The 5,985-nt window shown below is 36.1% G+C and overlaps 1 protein-coding gene across 2 annotated transcripts in view; it reads left to right on the top strand.

Annotated features, from left to right (window-relative positions):
• The window catches only part of lrfn5a (leucine rich repeat and fibronectin type III domain containing 5a), a 123,907-nt gene that overhangs the window by 61,892 nt on the left and 56,030 nt on the right, over nucleotides 1–5,985 (top strand). The gene's annotated exons all lie outside the window — the stretch shown is intronic.

The raw sequence follows: 5,985 nt of genomic DNA, 5'->3' as shown, positions 1-5,985 counted from the left end.
GGGTCCTCCGGAGGACCCGGCCTGTCGTTTTGGACACAGCCAAAGAGGATCCAGTGTCCTCCATATGTTCTGCTTTGTTTGGCCTTACACTGGAAACGCTGCTTGTTTTATTTAGTTTTGGGAGCTAAAACTTTAGTTCTGCTCTGCAGTAAAAAAAATGAATACAGGCAAACTGTGTTGTGTTTTCTTTTTTTCACAAGGATATATTGTAAAATAAAAATAGTATGAGCAACTGGTCAGAACCAGTTTTACTGTTCATTCCTATGGTTAATAAATCTTCAGGTTTCTTTCTGAGTTTTTAATCCGTACTCCTCATCTTTTGTCACGCTGCTAAAGGTTTCAGGCCGAGGTATGATAGCTTATCTTAAAATGTGAATTCTTTGGAAGAAGTTCACCTCTAACCCCTTCTTTCAACAGCTAATCCCCCATTTTTGTGACCTCCCCATMTCTAGCTCTGTTTTAGCTTGCCTACTTTTCCCTTTTCTTCTCTTCAGCTGGTTGTTAAATCTCCTCGTCTAACCCTCAATACATCCCTGTGGGATGTGGCTGGTTGCTGAACTCAGCTAAAAAGCAGCAGGAGAAGAAAAAAAGAAAAAAAGAATGAAAGAAAAGTGGGGAGTGGAAAGAGGAGAAGAAATTGCCGTAGAAGTTCGAAGTCAAAGTTATGTTTTTTTCTTTGTTTTTCCAAATTACAAGGAAAAATAAATCAACAACTAACTTTATATACTGTTCACCAAGCGAACAGTTTAAATCATTTTAATGCTCATTTGCAGTTGKTTCATTTGTTTGACCGTATTTGGATGATTATAGAAAAACTGAGGTGAAAGCTACCTAAATATCTGTGGGAGGTTTTTGAGGCTGAAATCTGCCAAAGGCTAACCCTAGCCAGGCTTATCAGACTGAATTGTTCCCTCTGCCTTGCCTGTGATCACACTAGATAAGAGATCTGAGATAAGGGGACATGAAAAAGCTTAGAAAGAAAGAGGGACAACAGATAATTCATGCAGGAGGAGAAATGAAAACAAACAGGACACAAGCTTTAAGGTATTTATTTGCATCTCTGCCTGGCTGATAGTCATGCTGATCATCTGCCAGGCTGTCGTTTTGTTTTCATTTCATCATCGAGAAGATAAAAGCAAAGACACACTCACTGTGTGAAACAGATATAAATGACAACGACAGATGACAGCTGTGACACTTATTTAATGCATTTTTTTAGAGAATCACTGTGAAAGAAAAGTGTAGGGAGTTTTTATATTTTTTTTAGTGTCACAGGTCAGTTTGAGTTCATGTGGTGTCCAGTGTTATACAATCTTAACTCCAATGAAGTTGTGATGTTGTGTGAAACAAATACAAAGAAGATGTTTAATATTCAAATGAATAAACTTTATTGCTTTATTGCAAATATTCACTCATTTTGAATTTAATGCGACACATCCCCAAAAAGCTGGGACAGGGACAAGAGACAGGAAAATAGGAGAAAAGCTTTAAAAAACACCCATTTGGAGCATTCCACAGGTGAACAGGTAAACTGAAAACAGGTGAGTGTCATGATTGGGTATAAAACGAGCATCCCTTAAAAGCTCAGTTGTTCACAAGCAAGGGTGGGATGAGGTTCCCCATTTCGTGAACAACTGCCTGAGCAAATAGACAGTTGAGGACCAACGTTTCTCAACATAAAATTGCAAAGAGTTCAGGGACAGGTTGCAGCATCAAATTTAAAATGAGGGAATATTTGAAAAAAAGTTATTTCCATTTGAACATTAAATATCTCATCTTTCCACATCATCATATTTTGTTTTTATTTAGGATTTACACAACTTCCCAACTTCATTGGAAATGAGGTTTAATATTTTTTATTTTATTTTTTTTATCAAATCCTTGTTTCCCTCAAAATGAGACACAACAATAACAATAGAGCTACGGTGGACTTAAGAAAAAAATGTTAATAAATAGGTTTGCTCTCTGTTGTGCTTGAGTTGCTTCAGTGTTTTCCAGAGTATTCAGTTTCATTTATGTGACACTAAAATGACCTCCTTGTGCTTTACAAAGCAACATGTTCAGTTKGTCTCCTCGCAGATGCTATACTACCTTGCCTTAAGCAACATGTGCCTTTTCCAACACGTTTGGCACTTTTTCATAGCTCCAGCCTCAGATGAGCTCATTTTTTCCTGCTTCCTCTCAGATTCCACCTTATTCCTCTTCCTGCTGAGCAGATCTGATCTCTTTTCATAGACTTTCACCCTCTGGTCAAATCCATTTTTTTCTTGCTTTTTCTCTCTTGCTCATTTCTTACCGAGCTCTTTGGTTCAGGATTTCCTTTTTATATTTTTTCTTTTTTTTATATCTTTTGATTTATTGCCTGATGATCATCTTTCTCTAGGTAATTTGGAAATTTCTGTTTCTGCATCTTTATTAAAGTGTAAGTCGAAAAAAAAGCTTTGACTACTTACCTGCATAGCTTTCTATCTATCCAGGCATTTAGGTRGGATTTTGGAGGAGGGTGTTGAATCTTAAAGCTGTTACAAATAGACCAAGACTCGAGCTTAAATACTGCTAGCTCAAGCCTGTTCAATTTATTCTTTATGTGTCTTTCTCTGGCTTTATAAAATAAATGTKGTCACTCCTCCTCTGCTTCCATAGTTTATGGAAGTTTACAAAATTTACATAGCGTAAAACTAAAAAAAACTCAGAAAACACAAAAATCAGCACGGTAACCTGATTGCTTCCAGAGACATTGCCCGCTGAAAGAAGATGTTGAAAAACCAAACTTGTTAAAACATCCTGATGCCCCTATAGATGCCATAACTACCTGTCCACCTACCTACCTACTTATCCACCAAAATATCTACCTACCTACGTAACTAACTACTGACAGAGTTGTAAAGTAACTAAGTACAAATACTTCTTTACTGTACTTAAGTATAATTTTTGGGTATCTGTACTTTACTTGAGTAATTATTTTTCARCCTACTTTTTACTTCTACTCCTTACATTTTCACACAATTACTTTCTACTCTCAATTACAATTACTCTCTACTTACATTTTTTAAAAAGGGCAAAAATGTTTATAGTTGCTACTTTTAGTTCATTTTTGCTTGTTTTTATGCATATTGCTATTAAAAGAAAAACTGTAAAGATAAAACGTGCCTCCTGGATGGAGTGAATGTAATTGTGGTTGAATGAGACATATAAATATAGATATGACATTTTTACACTGTATTAGTTTGTACACAATCCATCACACAACACACATGTCACACTCCAGCAGGACAGATCAGACCTATGTAGCCTGAAGATATATGTGGTATATACAGTACATATACCTGAAACAGCTACATTAGTGCATCCTAATTTTTTTTAGTATTAATATTTTAATAGTCATGTAGGAAAACATTGTTGAGGGAGGCCACCTCCCAATAAATATCATTTTGTAAAATCTAACCACTCATTTTTACTCAATATTTTTTTTTAACTTTTAACAATTAAGTACATTTTACGTCAGAAATTTACTTTTGATACTTAAGTACAAAAAAATATCAGATACTTTAAGACTTTTACTCAAGTAATATATTTAGAGGAGACTAACTTTTACCATGGTAATTTTATGGTAAGATACTTGTACTTTTACTCAAGTATCACTTTGTGGTACTTTATATAAGATTGTCTACTGACATACCCACCCACCTGTCTAGCACCTACCTATATACCTGCCCAACTACCCACCTACCTACGTACCTACTTACCCACCCTCCCACCTACCTACGTACCTACTTACCCACCTGCCTACTGATCTACCCATCATAATGAAAGCTGCATTGGTTTTACACTGTACAAAATGTTTTATTTGTTATTCTAAGCTTTATTTCTGTTTTTATCAAAAAGTTTAACCTTTGCCACACCGCCCCAGCCTTAGCATGCMTTCCTCACAGTTGGTATGTAAACTGCCGGCCTAAGCTGAGCAGATAACATTGTGTTTGTATCTGTGTCCAGAGGCTACCCCCACAATGCAGAACATCATCACACAGCACCTTCTAAGCTGTAAGATAAAACAGATGAGGCAGAGCGCTCCTGCACAAACACTGCCTAAATCCATCAGTGAGAGAATATCAGGAGGAAAATAATTGATAGCTCACCGAAGCTTCCCTCCAAACAGCAACTGTTCAGTCATAGTTTAGCAGCTRTAGGCACAGCAGGCCTGCCAAGTTTGGATTTTTTTTCCTACATATTTGTGCACCGTTTCTGCCAAACTGAAAGAAGAAAGAAAAAAGCAACATTTCTAACACTCTGGATCTATTTTAGTTTTTTAGCCCTTAGGATTTTCTTTTTCAGCCCTCTACTATTTTTCTTAAGGAATTTTCTCACTGCATTTGTATAAAACTTCACTGACAGCATGTTGTTGCCATCAGTTATACATTGATGTGTTGCTTTGTGAAGTCGTATTTCCTAAACTACAGTTTGTAGGTCTGTTGGATCTCGAGGATTCTCCAAATATAAAATCTTTGATCCACATCAGCTCTTTCAAATCCACTGAAATTATTATTTTTTGTTGGAAAAAAATAATTTAATGACTAAACCTGCATCATATGTAAGCATCATTTTACAGTTTAGGTTAGCAAAACTGAAACTAACTAAAATCTACTAAGCTAACTAAAATTAGCTACATACAGATAACATCATGTCTATGATCTGCATGTGCAACTGAAGTAATAACAGATGAGACTGCAAGCACGAGTGGAAAAAAACATTTTTCAGGTTTTACATGTTTTGAGACTTTGTCATTGAAGCTTTGAGAGTATTTCTGAACTCCTGGTTCACTGTGTCATGAACGTTACGGATGTTTTTAGTCTGCGTGGAAAGGTCATGACAGACTAAAAGGACTGACCTACAAACAGGCTACACGATTTGCTCATTACACTAAAAGCACTTTTTGACTTGAAGGTCCATTATAATACTGATCTAGGGCCTCTGCTCAGACACAGTTTACTACAGTTTCTGTGGTTCAACAGAGAGATGCTTTTTGTTTACAAAAAGTGTTTTATTACAAACATTTGCCCAACTTATGGCTGAAAATTAGTATTTACTCAAAAAGATTACTTTCACACTGGGAAGAAATTTACTAAGATGAAAAATAAATAAATACACAAGTAGCCCGAATCACCTGATTTTTAAAAAAAAAAATTATTTATTATTTTGTTTTTCCACATTCATTTATCCCACGATGCCTTTTTTTTAAACTGCTGATGTTTGTGGAACATTCAGAGAGGAAGTACTCTGCGGTTGGCCTYACAAAGATGACTGTTCTCTTTGGAGAAATACCTTCTCATCCCCCTCGACAGGAAATGTTCTGCCTACGCCTTCTTAATGAGTTGTGTGTGTGCAGCTGTTTGTGTTTGTGTGTGTATGTGTCAAGTCTACAGCTGCTGCTGACACTGACAGATTGTAAACTATAAGGTTCTTAAGTATAACTTATAGACAGATGAGTCATACGCTCTAATAAATCTCTGTCCAGTTTATATTGAAGTTACTTAGATATAACAATATAAACAAAGAAAACAGTACCTGGCTGCACACCTGTTGCTAGTATTTGAATGCTAATTGGCTTATTAAGTTCAACAACAGCAACTCAGGTTCTGTTTAACAGAAACTAATGTTGTGGCCTGTGAGATTAATGATGTTAAATTTCTGGATTTATTAACCAACTGTTTTGTTTTGAAAATGCACAGCTTCTTGTGGCGTCCAGCAACACAATGAGTAACGACAAACTGCACAAACATCCACATTTCAGTTCAATGCAGTCTGAAGCACTCAGAAGGTCAGATGAAAATTGTTCTAGATAAATGTGATCGCAATAATGAGCTTGTAAGAGGAAAATGTTTAGATTCCTGAGAATCYATCCTGCTGGGCCGGTAGATGACAATGCTAACCATGCTGATGTGCCCATCCTCAGTATGTCATATTTATACCTTTTTTTTTTTTTTTTTT

Source organism: Austrofundulus limnaeus, unplaced genomic scaffold, assembly GCF_001266775.1.
Source record: "Austrofundulus limnaeus strain Quisiro unplaced genomic scaffold, Austrofundulus_limnaeus-1.0 Scaffold105, whole genome shotgun sequence".
Taxonomy (NCBI): Eukaryota; Metazoa; Chordata; class Actinopteri; order Cyprinodontiformes; family Rivulidae; genus Austrofundulus; species Austrofundulus limnaeus.
This window is presented reverse-complemented; position numbering and strand designations above follow the sequence as displayed.